The 17,127-nt window shown below is 39.5% G+C and overlaps 1 protein-coding gene and 1 long non-coding RNA gene across 6 annotated transcripts in view; one reads left to right on the forward strand and one right to left on the reverse strand.

The window, feature by feature from the left end:
- Positions 1-17,127, reverse strand: part of LOC135207863 (abl interactor 2-like) — a 199,115-nt gene that overhangs the window by 58,642 nt on the left and 123,346 nt on the right. The window lies entirely within an intron of this gene.
- Positions 11,687-15,752, forward strand: LOC135207641 (uncharacterized). Its single transcript, XR_010313010.1, has 3 exons — positions 11,687-13,107; positions 14,352-14,498; positions 15,301-15,752. It is a non-coding gene; the product is annotated as an uncharacterized LOC135207641 (long non-coding RNA).

Raw genomic sequence — 17,127 nt, forward strand, 5'->3', positions numbered from 1 at the left:
CTAAAACTTGTGATTTTCTTCATAATGGGCCCTAAGAAAGTGAAGAGTGGTGGTGAAAGTAAGAAAGTGAAGAGTGATGGTGAGAAGAGGGTGCAGAGGAAGATAACCATTGAAATAAAGAAAGAAATTATAGAAAAGTTTGAACGTGGTGTTCGCGTGACCGATATCGCAAGTGAGTACAAGATGGCCAAGTCGACAATTTCGACAATTTTGAAAAACAAGGATGCCATTAAAGAAGCAAATGTTGCGAAGGGAGTGACAGTACTAACCAAGATGAGATCGCAAACCCTCGAAGAGGCAGAAAAAATAATTTTGAAGTGGGTACATGAGAAACAGATGGCAGGTGATAGTGTAAACGAGCCGATCATCTGCGAGAAAGCTCGGCAAGTGTATCAGAGTTACGTACCGCACATTAAATTCTGCGTGGCGGAAACTTTGGCCCCAGTGCGTAACTGTCCGTGACTTTGAGGCCTTCGATGCAGAGATTGTGCAAGAAATTGTGTCCATGGGCAACAGTATGGGTCTACAAGTCAACGACGAAGATGTTGAAGAATTGGTCGCTGAACATTCAGAAGATTTGATTGCGGACGAACTTGTTCAACTCCACAAAGAGCAGCAGGAGCAACTTGCTCGGGGAGCAATCAACTGACGAAGAGGAGGCTGGGGAGGAAGTTACAGATGTCAGCAGTGATGTGATAAAAGCCACATTGGAAAGTGGAATGATGTCCAGTGCTTCCTTGAATTGTATCATCCGGACAAAATTGTTATGAACAGGATCGTGAATATGCTCAATGAAAATTTAATGAGCCATTTCAGAAAAGTTATGCAAGGAAGGAAAAGGCAACAGACATTGGATAAGTTTGTGATTAAACGTTCACCAAAAAAACCTAGAAGAGTTGAATCTCCGGAACGAGATCTCCCCGACCTGGATGGGGGAGGGTCTCCTTCCGCACAATAACCTCCTCCCCACCCACCACCCTCCTCTTCTCTTGTCCGTCAAGCCAGAAGTCTCGCCAGTCATAGTAAGTGTTCACTTTACAAACGTTTTTATAGTGTTAGTTTACCATTTTAAATTATATTATTAGATATATTAAGGTTTTTTACACTGACTTTTACATTATTCTGTGTAAAATAAGGCAAAATATACATAATATGTATTGGTTCGTAGGGTCGAGAACCAATTAATATTATTCCCATTAAACCTTATGGGGAAATTAGCTCCGAGTCACGAACAATTTGGAACACGGACCAAGGTCTAGGAACGGATTGTGTTCGTGAGTCAAGGGTCTACTGTATTCTACATAAAAATGCGCACATTTTCATATATAATACTTCATGTAACGGCTAATTTACAATGGTACAAAAATTATGTCAAAGTGACAAAATAATTTCCGAGATGTGTCACAGATACTTTTTAGTGCGGCAAGAAAGAAATTCGCGCTTGCGCGCCTGCGTAACGATTGTAAACAAAACAACACCTTGATCCGTGAACCCCCAGCATCCCCCAAGGCGCGTGATTCAAAAGTTTTAGGCTGGTAGGCCTATAAGGTATTTTTCCCGCGAATTTTAAAAAAAACTTTTGTAAGTCGACGTAAAATACGTCCAGTCGGCACACGAGAGACAAAAAATGTCGACGTAAAATACGTCCAGTCGGCAGTAAAGTGTTAAGTATCTGAATGTTGTTGTTTTGCAGTTTTAACTTACGGTATATAATTTGTATTGTATTTTCATATTATAGAGTAAATCTAGCGAGATTGTCTTTTCAGTAAAAACAAATGGAAAATTTGATGAATTAAAGCTAGTGAAAACTGTATCTTCAGTTTTCTTGCCAGTAGTGCAAGGACTGTTGTCAAGATTTTTAATTTGGTTATATACCAATGGAATCGGTGAACTTCTCTCATTTGATTATTTTTTTTTTTTACATGATGGTTGACAGTTTCCAGTGTATGTAGTACTTCTATTATTGTTATCATAACTAAATTGACTGCCAGTTCATCAGCAGGCTGTTTCACAACAGAATGATCTCTGTAAAACAGTTTAAGTGACATCTGTTTGTTTCATTCCAAGTATGACTCATTGTTCAAAAATTCCTTGTTCAGCAAAGATGCTCTCAATCACCTGATGGTTGATCCCAATGATGATACAGGCAGAGGTGAACAAACAGCAGTAATGTTGTTTACCACGAACCAATTCTGTGGAATGGACTCGGCAGACATGAGGATCGGAGCCACACCAGCTGGTATTTGCATGATCAGAGATTGGGCCTGTGCCAGGAAACATAAAGCCAGGGCCCACAGACAAGGTGGCAGTAGCAGTGGTTACAGTGATTCTGCCATGCATGAAACTGCAGGAAGTCCAGACCTTTGTTGATTTTATACGCCCTAACCATAGGTACAGTACTAAACAGGATGTGGTTCAACCATGGGATCACTTCAGGATAAGGTCTTCAAGATGTCAGTAGCTGCAATCACTGAAATGGCACCTAATGAAGAAGTGACATGATCACAGAATCAAATACAGCTTTAACCTGTATGGAAGTCAGAACACTTGGACCTAAGTGGAGGGCTTTGATTAGTAGTCAGCTGGCAAAGGGAGCATGGGCCCTTGCAAAGATGATTTTTTCTGTGCTTTGTCCCATTCTTTAAGGGATAATTTAAGCTTCTGTGACCACAGACTTGAACAAAGTTATGCTACTGACCCTTGGTTGCTGAGATGATGATACTCAGCCAAGAGAGAATCAGGTTCAACCGTAACTAAGAAAAGAACCATTTTGTAGACATTCCTGATATGTTCCAGTCTTCCAGTGGCCCATTAAAATGACCACTCATTTACTAGGAACTTGTACATTATCTAAGACATTTACAAAATTGAGAAGCAATAGAAGCTCAAGAATGTGACATTGCTAATGCCCAAGGTAAAGCCAACTTTCAATGGTTCATTGTTGTTCCCTTGTGGCTACCCCATGACCAATGTTGTAGCAGACATCCTTTCAGATATCAAAGAGAAAATAATAGGAAAAGTCTCCAGTAAGGGCTAGGACATGCCTATGAAATACTCTTAGCTGTCCCCTCTCCCAGATCAGTTATTGAGAAAGTTCTATATTTTCATGCATGACACTTACCTGGCAGGTATATATATAGCTGTATTTCTGAAGTCCGACAGAATTTAAAAAACTTCCGACACAAGCAGTGGCGGCCAGGTGGTTAGTACCCATTCCCGCCGCTGGGAGGCGGGTATCAGGAACCATTCCCATTTTCTATTCATAAATTTTCTGTCGCCGGTACTGAAAACACCTGTTTTCAGTACCTCCGGCTTAGGATTTTGGAAACTTCATTTGCCGCTAAGTATCCTAATTGTCTTTTAAATATTTACATACTTGGATTTGTGGCTAGGCATACGCTATCTTAAATTGATTTGAATTTGATTCATTTTTGCATAAGATATCTGAATCTAGTTAGGCTAGTTTCAGAGGGTGTTGTCTGCAAAGATAGGGTGTGGCTACCGAAAGCTTCGGTAGTTCCGCACTTGGGGGGCGCAATTAATCAGTAAACATGTCTATTTCCGTAAGGAAAAAGTATGATTGCCGTATGTACGCAATTAATCAGTAAACGTGTCTAATTCCGCAAGGAAAAAGTTGTTTAGTATGTACGCAATTAATCAATTACGAAAGTCAGGGTAGTGATACTGCTAACCTTCCGGTAGACTTTATTTTGCCTAACGCTGTAGTATGGCCTACGGGTTATGACTATGTCTGCGAGAGGTGATCGCTCTCCTTCATTGTTGTGAAGAGTTCTACTTCTGTTTTTGTTACGCCTAACCCTGTAATGTTGCCTTCGGGCCCTAAAACAGTGTCTGTAGAGGTTATTGCCCTTTCTCTTATACTATTTCGATTCGTAACTTAGAATCGAAAGTGCTTGCTTTAGAGAGCAATAGTGAAGTGGCTAAGTGCAGTGACAGTGCCCCTTGTGTAGTGGAGGGTGCGTCAGATCGGCCTTATAACGGACCTCTGTCGAACTTCCAGAACCAAGGGAGAGGGCATGTCGAAAGCCGAAGGAGGGTTACAGGGAACCCCACCGATCTGGCGTGCCTTTGGCAGTTTCTGATGAAAATCCCCAGACTGCCAAAGTGCGTGCACATGCACAAATCCTGAAGGATTGCTTCTCGTCCTCTGAGGCGTCCTCCCCGCACAAGGGTTGGAGCTCTCGGAAGGACTCGCGCCCTCTAAGAAGCTTTATAGAAGAGGACGCTTCACGTCCCCTCTCCCTCGTTATGTGTTTCAGTGAGAAGTAAGAAGGCGAAAGTTGCCTGATCACGTGTACGTCTTTCCACCAAGAAATATGAAAAAGAAGGCAGTTTCTCTCGCTTGTTTTTGACGCCTGTCAGGAGCGACGCTTTTTCTGCACGCTTATTTGGACGATCGGCTTGAACAGGACGCTCGGATGGACGCACACACGCACCAGTGGACGCCGAGCGTCCTCGCCAGTGGCCGCCGAGCGCGCACCAGGACGCCGAGCGTCCTCGCCAGTGGACGCCGAGCGTCCTCGCCAGTGGACGCCGAGCGTCCTCGCCAGTGGACGCCGAGCGCGCACCAGAACGTTTCTGTTGAACTCTTCAAGCTCTTGTTTAAGATTTGAGCCTCAAGAAAGTGAACAGAACTTCGTCTTCGAAACCCAGCAAGACCTCGGGTTTCGTGAATTCAAGAGGTCTCTGTCAATATTATATTGCTTTTCGCAAAGGTGGATGGAGTTAAGGAAAGCTCAAGGGAAGATCTCGTTTTCTCTACCTCAGTCAAGACTTTGAGATAAGACAGTTACGGATTATGTAAAGGCTCGACGTCCTGAACGTCAGGATTTTCGGCAACGTTCAGTAGGATTCTTGCAAAGGCACTCATCAAAAGGACGCTCTTCAGGAAAGCGCAAGACAGGACTTCCTTTGCCATACTGCCAATAAATTTAAAGCTTTTTAGACCATCTGAAAGGGTTTTTCAGATGATAGATTTTGTTAGTTTCTAGTCGAGACTTCCATGCCGATTGAACATCGTCGTTCTACCTACCGTAAGCCCAGTCTCTTAACAGGATTCTTGTCCCTTCCTTGTTTGAGACGGGAATCGAAAAATAAAAGGCTCGACTTCCTGGATTACGTTTTGTCAATTCAGTGACTTTCCCCCATTGACAATATACTATCGTTTTGTCAAGTAAGTGGGTCTCCCCTCATTGACAAAATATCTCTCTGTACCGTTAATGGGTTAGTTCTCATTGACAAACATCTCATTAACTTGATATTGCGTAAGCGAATAAGGACAAGGTTCGGAAGAGCTCTCATTCCTCATTCGCAGACTCGTACAAGAAATAGACTTGTAGACTACGTCAATGAACGCTTATGTCCAGTATCTTAAGAAAGCTTGAGCTGTCTGCTTCGATCTCTAAGTTTTGTTCATGAAACTTGCCTGTCAGATATGTATGTAGCTGTATTTCCGAATTCAGCTATATATATGTCTGCCAGGTAAGTATGAAAAAACTTTATTGTGATATATCATTTTTTGCCTTGCGTTATTTTACTACTGGTTGGTTCAAGTCATATACGCTTGCTGTAGTTACCGCTTCGGAGGGCAACCGAGAGCTCTATTGGCTATTATTTTAAGGACATTTAATCGTTACTCCCTGCAGCCTTCCGGGAGTTTCCGATTTATCTTTTACCGATGTATGGTAGTGTTCTGACGACACAAACGCATCTATATATTTAGCGTTGTCGGTTGCGCTTAAATATACCAGTTTCAGAGTCTTTCTGCTCAATAAATAACGGACCGATCTCTTCGTAGAATAGGGTAGCTGGCAACCCAGACATAAAGTAGAGACGACGTTCGTAAGCTGCTGGCGGCTGCTGTCACGCTGTGTCTGACTCTGTCCTCCAGTCCATCCGAGCCCAGTAACAGATCGTGCGCTGTCATGCGCGGTAGGTTATGTCTCTCTCTCCTGCGGGATTGACTGACTAACCTATCTCTGTGCTAGCGGTTGCGTCTCTCCTGCGGGATTGACTGACTAACTGTTTATCTGTCCTACAATCACGGACTTTAGCCTACGATTGAGGGGATTTCTTACGTGAATGAATAAACGTTGCATTCGTTTTGCTTTACTATGTTCAACAGAGTTATCTCTTAATCCTTTCGGTTCTCGTTACCGCACGGTATAGAACTACGAGTCTACCGCAACATTGCACTTTTATATGCTCTCCTGCTTAGGCAACCGCAGCCTTATTAGGGAAGTAAGTATACTCGGGGAGGGAATGGATGAGCTTGCTGGGGACCATTTCCTTCCTGAAGAAGTTTGTTTCCCCGAATAGACTGCAATGCAGACCACAGTTTTTTACTACCGGGAAACTGAAATATTATTCAAGATCTAGGAATGATTCTGTACATCTCTCAGTGCGTCTATCACCTGAGGTGATAGAAAGAAGGTGCCGGACATCTGGGTAGGGTTTCAGATGTCCTGGATCTTAATCTGAAAGAAGTAAAAGCGATTCGGTAGTCCCTCCAGTCCTCGAAACGAGTTTTTTGGGAACCAGTGGTCCAGATCAACGCTGATATTCCACAGCTCTCTCATATCTTAAGAAGTATCTTCTCTCGGTCCCTGTTCGAGTTTACGAGAAAGAGCCTATTATAACAACAGGCGTAAAATGTAACGATCATCTAGAGGTTCGTTACAGGATTGCAAAAGTCCGTACGAATCGTCTCGATCGACGGCAGCAACGATAGATTACTAACATGCTAGGTATTTTAATTAAGTGGTGTTCTTCTTTTTATGGTTGTCTGAGAGGGTTATTTCCTCTTCAGTATGTGAAGTGTAATGTGTTATGTTAGCTTTGTGTGTGGTTCAGGTGGTCTAACTTATCCTAGCATGAATGCCCCTGGTAAGAGAGGGCTAGGGTTTCCTGTCAACAAATTGGTCCCGTCCAGGTTGTCAGACCCTTGTTGTTAGCTTTCTCAACAAACAGGTCACATCCTAGTTGAGAGCTACTAAGGTTTAGCAGGCTAAGAGGCAGGACCTACGAAGTCAGCTACCTTAGCAGGTAAGGAACTTAATAAATAATTTTAAAAAATTAGTTAATTTTTGAATTATGACGATGTTGCTGTCTGTGACCCACCTCCAAATGTGTCAATCAGCTATATATATACCTGCCAGGTAAGTGTCATGCATGAAAATGATATTGTTATGATACAATAAAGTTTTATGCATACTTACCTGGCAGGTATATATAATTAAATTCCCACCCTCCTCCCCTCAGGAGACAGGGTTCAGAGAAAATCTAAGGAAAACGGGAATAGTTCCAAGTACCAGCGCCACGGGAACGTGGGGGAGATCACCTGAACTACCAGTGGTCTAGCGGTTCCCGAGAGTTTTGAAAATTCTGCCAGTGCGAACAGACAACAGAGAATGTTGTTTGACAGAGTTGCATCTGTCAAACAACAAAGACCTTCACGATCATTGAGGTCTGTGGAATCTCGATTCTAGCTCACCATCTACTTTTTGTCTCGCCTGTTTTCTCGGAGTCAGACACTCGTGCGAGATCAGGCGACATATAGTAGCCCTGAGTTTCTTATTGACGAAGTCGATTGCGGACGACGTTGGGTTGCGTTGATACACCCCCCCCAAGGTTTGCTTAGATTGAATCGCCCAGGCAGTCCAGACACTCATCCTTCAGCTAAGAATAGTGCCTTTTGGTCTTCAGGGTACAGCCTTGCTGTCCTTGATTCGTCTGACTGGTCAACTGGTCGTTCACCTGATTTTAGTACAGACTGTGCATTTCCGGATCGAAGCTTTCAATATGGAACTTAGACGTAGTCTGAAGTTCTGGATGTCAAAGCATTCGAACCTCTCCTGCCTGTTAACTTCTTGCATGTGATCAGGAAGGCCTTCTTCTAACCACCCTAGATACGACAAAGAGGGTTAGTGAGATTTTAAGCCATCGTCACAAGTTTTGGCTTCAGAGAACACAAGGCGGTGTGTTCTCTAAGCCTTTCGTTATGGCCTAAGAATGGAAACCCTTTTTGTCCTTGGGCCAGGATCTTGGAAGCAAGGATGGCACAAGTTAGTGGGCAGGAGCCAGAGAGAGTCTTGTGCCCTGTCAGGTCTCTCAAGTTTTATCTACTTAAAATCAAGAAAGTCGAAGTCAGTCGGGCAATCTGCAGTGTTCCGAAAAAGACCAGACTTGCCATATCGAAGTACACCCTGGTTTTAGGGATAAGGAGTTCTTTCAAAAAATGCTCCTTCATTGTGTTTGCACAAAGATTTGAAATCTTTTTATCTGAATGCTCACGAGGTGAGGGCGCGGCCTCGGAAGCATTTCAACAGAGCATGGCACTCAGCAACATCCTGAGTACCATGTTTTAGCGAAGCAACTCTGGGTTCACTTCACACTCCCTGCGAGATGTGAAGATGGCATATGAGATCTGGCTGCTCGCTAGGGCCATACGTGTCTGCAGACACAATCTTGGGGGCAAGAAGTACCACTCATCCTATCCTGTAGAAAATGGTTAGGAAGAGCTCTTAATTTAGTTGTGGAGTCGCTGACAACGGCGACTTCTTAACTCTGAAGCCTTAGTTAACACATTAACTTTGGCTAGGTTGGTCAGGTGGTGATATATATAATTATATATATATATATTTATTTACTTCTTAGCCCTCATGGTATGGTCAATATGGTCTAGTCACATTGTGGTCACGCCCCCGTTGACAGATCATCTGGAGTGCACCAGCTTTATAGGTCTCTACCTCGCTGGCAACTCTAGTAAAGCAGAAGCAGACTGGGTGGACAGTTAATCACAAAGTCGGCTATGCTAACAGGTGGAACCAAGATGTAAATCATCTGCATGCATTTGTGTCCCAAAATCCTTCTATTCTGTCCCTTCTATTCTGTCAGGTCTCTCAAGTTTTATCTACTTAAAATCAAGAAAGTCGAAGTCAGTCGGGCAATCTGCAGTGTTCCGAAAAGACCAGACTTGCCCATATCGAAGTACACCCTGGTTTTAGGATAAGGAGTTCTTTCAAAAAAATGCTCCTTCATTGTGTTTGCACAAAGATTTGAAATCTTTTTATCTGAATGCTCACGAGGTGAGGGCGCGGCCTCGGAAGCATTTCAACAGAGCATGGCACTCAGCAACATCCTGAGTACCATGTTTTAGCGAAGCAACTCTGGGTTCACTTCACACTCCCTGCGAGATGTGAAGATGGCATATGAGATCTGCTGCTCGCTAGGGCCATACGTGTCTGCAGACACAATCTTGGGGGCAAGAAGTACCACTCATCCTATCCTGTAGAAAATGGTTAGGAAGAGCTCTTAATTTAGTTGTGGAGTCGCTGACAACGGCGACTTCTTAACTCTGAAGCCTTAGTTAACACACATTAACTTTGGCTAGGTTGGTCAGGTGGTGATATATATAATTATATATATATATATTTATTTTACTTCTTAGCCCTCATGGTATGGTCAATATGGTCTAGTCACATTGTGGTCACGCCCCCGTTGACAGATCATCTGGAGTGCACCAGCTTTATAGGTCTCTACCTCGCTGGCAACTCTAGTAAAGCAGAAGCAGACTTGGGTGACAGTAATCACAAAGTCGGCTATGCTAGCAGGTGGAACCAAGATGTAAATCATCTGCATGCATTTGTGTCCCAAAATCCTTCTATTCTGTCCCTTCCCACCTCCAACGGTGGGGTTCAACTATATATATATATCTGACAGGTAAGTTCATGAGCAAAATGATATTGTTATGATACAATAAAGTTTGTTCATACTTAACTGGCAGATATATATATATTCAAGTACCCACCCACCTCCCCTCAGGGGACAGTGGAAATAAAAATTATGAATAGAAAATGGGAATGGTTCCTGATACCCGCCTCCCAGCGGCGGGAATGGGTACTAAACCACCTGGCCGACACTGCGTGTGTCGGAAGTTTTGTAAATTCTGTCGGACTTCAGAAAATACAGCTATATATATACCTGCCAGGTAAGTATGCATAAAACTTTATTGTATCATAACAATATCATGTTAGATATTTAACCCAGGCATGGAATTAACCTTCATGTATCAAGTCCCTTACTTGACATGTTCCTTCTTCCTCATCTCTTTCTCTTGTGAGCTTCATGGCAGCAGAAACTGATATTACTGATAGTTTTTTCTGGAGTTACTAACCATGATTAATCATCACAAATGGGTTGTGGCACTGATAGCATACTGTTGTTAGATGGGAACAAGATGTTTGTCAGGAGGGCCAAGAAGTTATCACCTCATGGTCAAGCTTTGATTTCCATTATTTACCTGGTACTGAGCCTGCTCACAAGCATCGTCCTCAACTGATTAGCAGCGATGATTGAGTTTCTTGCCTTGATATCTCTTTTCTGATTTGATATCCTCATTCAGCCAAAAGGATTTGTGCCTGGCTGACATTATGGACCCTTATTTGTCTTAAGAGGCCATGGTAAAGGAACTGTTTTACAAATTGGACTGTGGCAACAATAGCATTCATGAGGAATATAGGATAATCTGCCTCTGCAGAGAGATCCAAGTTGCTTACACCTTATCCCAAAAAATGACAGAGAAGGGTCCTGGCGTACCACCTAGAAGGTCATGTCCTTTCACCTCCAGTAAGTGAACAAGGTGATTCCAGTGTCAAAGTAACCTGCCAAAGCAGCAGGAACTGAAAGTGGTAGTCATCCTCTTAATTCCTCTTTCACCTGTGGTAACTTGTCAAAGCCATCGGAAACACATATCTTCCTAGAGGCAAGCCCCTCCCAATGTTTGTTGCAGTCAGTAGGCTTCAACACTTATAACCAGAACTCAGAGACTTGAACCTTATAGTACAAGGTGAGGTATATGTTGTTGTTTTCCCTGTTAGAGCCTTTTGGTTTTTTTTTCTTTGAAGGACCAAAAATTCCAAGAAAGTTATGTCCAAAATTTTCATCTTTATGGTATGCTTCAGGAAGCGAGTGTCAAGATATTGATTTCATACTCTTTTAGGTATGTTACCCAGATTTTAATTATGGTACTGGTGGCAAAGGTATGTTTGAGAGGTAAGAGCACTCTTTACTAATTTAATATGAAAACTTTAATTGTAAAATTAACTTAGTTTTAATGGCAGGTACTTGGAGGTGCCAAACAACCTTTGCAAGTTTTTAATTTGTGGACATATAAGATGATGCGAGTTGTACTCTATAGTACTGATATTAGCAGCAGGACAGAAAGTAAGCTTCAACTTGGGTTTGGAACTAGGTAGTCCTTTCATTCCTCATCGTGGCATTATTAGGGATATAGGCTTTCTAGGGTTACTTCCTAGTATATCTCACATAATTGGTGAGTGCCTAGTTCTTTTCAATAGCACATCATAAACTTACTACCAGATACATCTAAATTTGCCAACCAGACACATAATTTTTGCTGATAATAATGGGGTTCATTTCTTATAAATATGATTCCGTGTTCCCTTCACAACTATGGATTCATTCCTAATCAAGCACCAGATCTTTATCGGATCTTACAGATCCATTCAGTCAATTCTGGGGTGTTTTGTAGCTCAGACTCCCACCTGACTTACAATTCTGCATGATTATATGATTATAAAAAGTGATTTGTGGTTAAATCTAATTTTAGAAATGCATGCAAACTGCCACTGAAAATGCAAAGTTCCCACCTCAAAGCCACAAATTACGGTACATACTCTGCTGATAGTATATGCCATATGAAAGTGAGGCAGTTAACTGCTGTGGCGACAGAGGTCAGTCGGCATATACAAAGGGTAGTGGACATTCTTCCTTGTCTTTTAAACTATAAATGAAAGACCATGAATATGGGCTAATTGTAAGTAATGAGTTTTTATATAAAAACTAAGAGTTTTAAGAAACTGTCAGATTTGTTTCAGTAATTTTCAAGGGCTTCACTCATGCCAGATTTGTCTGTGGCAACTGGTGTTTTTTAGTTGTATCATGGCTTATCTTTCATATCTTCAAAGGTCAGTGATCAGCAGATGTAATTGGAGTAATATATTCTTTGTAAACTAGTTCTGGGTGTGAGAGCAATACTGCATGTTCATCTGAAGAATATATAGTTGTCTTATGAAAAGTGTAAGGCAATTGACCTTTATTTATCAGTTTTGTGGCTCCAGTGTCAAGCACTGGGGAAGTTATTAATAACTTTATAAGAACAACAAAGTTTTGGATGCTTTATTTTCAGGAAGAATCTTTTTCATGTATTTTTTCATTAAGAAAAAATTGGAGCCAAGGATGTAACTGCTTTTGATGATTTTTGCTATACATATACTAAGAGGAAATTTTTTATGTTAAAAATCCAGATTCATGGGTTCTTGGAATACTGTGGTTACCTTGCAGTGTTTTCAAGCAGTTTTGTTTTGAAAATCTATGGCATGTTCTTTTCGTCTTTGAATTTAAAAGTACATAAGTGCCTTATATTGCTGAACTAATACAATTACTTAGCTTACAGGTGTTGCATTTGCTCATATCTATGTATTGTACCAGTATTTTGAATTTAGGGAATAGAAGAAAACAAAGAATTGTTATTCAGTATAATATCTAAAGTACCTAATTGTTCAATCTTAAGGAGACACATATTTAATTCATGTAAAGCATAAATTTCCCTGCACTAACCTCATTACATTACTTGTGACATTAAAACAAGTCTTTCTCCTACCCACAGTTAATGGGTTAGAAATTATTGTTTTAGAATACTCTATATGTTTCTTTGTTTCGAAGATAAACTAATCCATGTTTTTGTATGAGTGCACTCTTTAAGAACTTGTACTTTTTCCTTTCATTTTTAGCAGCTCTAACTTATCTTGAAGCCATGTTTCAGCAACTTTCCTAGAGTTTAATGTCAAATACTATTTAATGTTATTAATGTTTTCTGGAACCGAGACTCATTTACTTTACGGTGTAGGGTTCTCGTAGAGTAAACTGAGTATCTGAAGGTAATTATCTGTTGCCTTTCCACGCACGCTTACCAAGGCTATCCTACCTTGATTCGGCCTGCAATGACCTTGCCAAAGAACCTGACTAACAAGAACCTTTCAAACAAGGGCAACGAGGTGGTTTTAGGTGATTAATCGTGTGTCTTTGGAAAAAGCCATCCATGCTTGACTGATGTGCTTTTTCTTCTTTTCTGTTCTTATGCATGTTGTTTTCATATATTATACTGTAACTTGGTAATTTGGTTAATGGTATTTTAGTATTGTATGTATTGTAGTTCTGACTAGCAATGGAAAAGTAGAAGTGGCAGATTATCATGTATTATAGTTATCCTCACATTTTTATGTTGCGGTTGTTTTCATTTTTATGTTGGATTTTAAGCGATGCTATACAAGGACTAATTTACCTCCTACTTTTCAGGTTTATTCATTTTGATCACTGTATTTCTGGTAGATATTTTCATGATCAAGTTACTTGTTTTTCAGATGTAAAATTATTGAATAACTAAAAATAACTTTTTATGTCAGTTTGGTGATATGAAATTGACATTGTCCAATTTGACACGATTGTTTTTACCTTTTGAGTTTTCCTCATTAATACAAACCATTGCCTTGTACTATTGAAGCTGGTTGCATTAGATTCATAATTTTCTCACAGGTATAGTGTGAAGTGATTGTTAGTTGATAGTTGAGATTTGTAGAAAGTGATTCTAATAGGCAAAAGTAGTTACTGATCACAAATTTTGTGGAGTAAGTGCTTCATTTAGAAAAGTGTAAAAAATATATGTTTGTATTGTAGCAGATGCAGTGCATGCCTTATCCACCATGCATGCAGATTTAATTTCATTTTTAAGAACTTTATGTTTATGGTCAAATTTTCTAGACTTGGTGTAGTGATCTATATATTTAGGTAGCATTGAAAGTGTTCGATGATCTAATATTGCTTTACCCTAAATCTGAGGGTTTATGTTACATTTAGTAAGCATATTTTGATGCTACTGTAGAATAAAGTTGTATTTTATCTTCCAAGGTTTACAGTTTACCATAGGTCATACATTGTTGATACTTATGCAAATGTAATACTAGATGTAGACTAGGCTGAGGAAGTATAAGTTGTTGTATGACACTGTGCCTATCCATTGTTAAATCTCAAATTGTTTTTCATTAGTGTTGTTTCATAATTTTTCCAATGTTATTATTTTATAACTGTGCACTATCATTTTGAAAGGAGTTATTACATTGAATTATATGTTATGGAGATTTCCTTCCAACTCAAATAATGCAATTGATTTCACTGCATTTTTAGGCCTTCTAGTGTTTGCTTAATCATCAGAATATCATTTCTCAATAACAAATGGTATTTGAATTTTATAGCGCCACCATCACCTGCCTCATCTGGTGTAATAAGTGAACAGGAATACAATAGTCGTTCCTCAGGAGCGTCATCGCCTCCGTTGCCTCCTCCACCACCTAGTGACTCAGAGATTCCTCCAGCAGTACCTCCACACTTTATGGAAAAAGGTCAGTATCCAAAAAAAAAAGTACAATGTTGATAGTTCAGTGGTGATGAAGCTATTACGTACTTTATATTTCTTATGCTAATTTCATTTTTTCCAGTGTGCAGATACAAGTTACGTAGTAATATCTTGTATCTTGCTAGGTGTGTTGGATAGTTATGTAGGGAAAAGGTCAAATATCATATGGAAAAATTCTCTACTAATCAGAACTGATACATCCAGTGTATATTTGGATGTGGGATTTTTTATAAGAATATCAGATTTATTGATGGAAGGTTACCTTACCTATAAAAATGTAAAAGTTTCAATTTATTTTAGTTACATGGCTAATTCAGAAATGCAACAAAAAAGTCAGAAATAATATAGATTGTATGCAGGAAATATATGAATGCTAATAATCTTGGTGTATTTAACCAATGCCTCATAATTAATAGTTGAGTTTTCAGTAAAAAAAAAAAATAATGTATAGAGTTATTAAACTTTAAAATTTCTTATTTTGTCATTAATGATGTTTTTCCAGCGATTCAGTTTTATACAACCCATTTAATCGCAAAAAGACTTATTCCATGTGAACAGCTCCCAGTCACACCAACTTGATAGATTTTGAAAGGGAAAAGCTCCTATCATGCATGCCCAAACCCACTCCACTGCTGTACAAGGTGTCTTTTCATTCCACATACAAAGCTCCATTTCAAAGTATTGGGAAGGAATAGATGCTCTAACAGTTTAAAGAGTGAGTATCAGATTTATAGAAAAACATATTTTATTGTCAAACTTTGTCATATAAACCCATTAATCATCAACAGCCTGAATCACAACTTAGGAGGGAGGATGATGACAAAGAAGCCAAGGAAAAGAAGAGTAGACCACGATTTAACAAGAAGTTAGTTTTCGAAATGCATAGCCTAACGTGGCTAGCCTGCCTTGTCTTGCTTTCTAACCTAACCTCCCTGTGTGGGTGTGTATATACACATTATGGTTTAGGTTTTGTGTATGTAAAGATAAGAAGACGTTTGGTCAAGACTGAGTGCTCTGGACTTGAAAAGACAACTTTGCAGAGGTGGAATCCTTTTCTGATAAAATTCAAGTCTTGACAGTAGTGGGCACCACCGAACATGATGAAGTAGAGTTGAAAGAATTGCTCCTTATTTCTGGTCTTTACACAGAGAACACTTCAAATGTTTGTCCTTATTCAAGGGCTACTTAATGTAGCTTCTGGTCTTACTCTTGTGAACCCACACAGTTATGCAGTGTAGCATGATTAGACTAAATATTTTTATATTATTGATAGCAAAAATCAATTAACACGAATGGAAACTGGAGTCAGAAATAGAGAACTGAAGGTAATTGTTACTGTGGATTGGTAGACAAAAACTAAAAGTAGCAGAAAATATACGGTTAGAAATGTCAGTCAATAAAGACCAAGAAAAAGAGTGTTTAAATATTTTCTGTAGTAGCTCCCTTGCCAAATAAAGGCAAAAATGACTGCATCATATGATAAAGCAAATACTGGAAATAACTATTCAAAAATTACATTCTGAAACTAAAGGAGTCTCATAGTCCTGAAAGTACATAAAACTCCACTGATAAAAGAATAGGAACCCCAGGGTTAAAACATAATACTTAGCTTAGCACTTCAAAATCAATCAAAATTAATGAGAAGTGCATAGATGAAAGTAAATAGATATGTCATGGCAAAAGTAAGGTGATCATTTCAGAAGCCCAGCAGCACAATGTCTCAAGGCTAATCCATGTGGAGGAATGGAAGGATGCCTTGCACGATAGTGGAGAGAGTGATTTGGCATGTGCAGTTTGGTCTTTTGCGTTTTATGATTTATCAAGTTGGTGTAGCTGGAAATCATTTGCACAGAATAAGGCTGTTTATGATTAATTGTTTCATTTGAACTAATAGTAAGATTTAACTTTGCTTTTTCCACAAATGAGATTTAAATAATGTTTTTATTTAAAATCAACTTGAAATACTATAACATCATTTTTGCTGCTTAAGTTATTGTACACAAAAAATGCCATATCTTGTAGTATGGTACTTATTTACAAATACAAAAATCACAAAAATCTAAATATTTGGTCTCATCTACTTTTTATCACAAAAATCTAAATATTTGTCTCATCTACTTTTTATCACAAAAATCTAAATATTTGTCTCATCTACTTTTTAAGATTATTATGCTTAATATTTTTTTTCAAATATTCACTGCAGCTGTTTGTTTATGGAAAGATTGAGTTGTAATCAACCTCTTGGAAAGTTAAAATAATTAACCAATAGTAGCAGTGACTCATAAATGTAGAAAGATTGACTAATATTATTTCTGTGAAACTTTTGTGACATTATAGATGTAAATTTTAAGCCTCTGGCTTGTTTAGCTTATGAGAAAAAGGAAAAGAAAATAGAAGGGTTGTATCTGGTTACTGGCCTACGTCGTTTTCTGGTTTACCAGAGGGAAGGTAAGGATAGAGTGACTGTTGCTCCTGTTAGTTTCTGTTGCTGTGATGTTCACATTACTGTTAGTGCACTGTGGCTCTTCAGAAGAATTTCATTTGGTTTTCTTTTGCTACTCTGGAAAATTTATTTAGGTCTAAATCTGTCTTGTGTAGGTTGTCTTCTTTATACC

Source organism: Macrobrachium nipponense, chromosome 34, assembly GCF_015104395.2.
Source record: "Macrobrachium nipponense isolate FS-2020 chromosome 34, ASM1510439v2, whole genome shotgun sequence".
In the NCBI taxonomy this organism is placed as follows: domain Eukaryota; kingdom Metazoa; phylum Arthropoda; class Malacostraca; order Decapoda; family Palaemonidae; genus Macrobrachium; species Macrobrachium nipponense.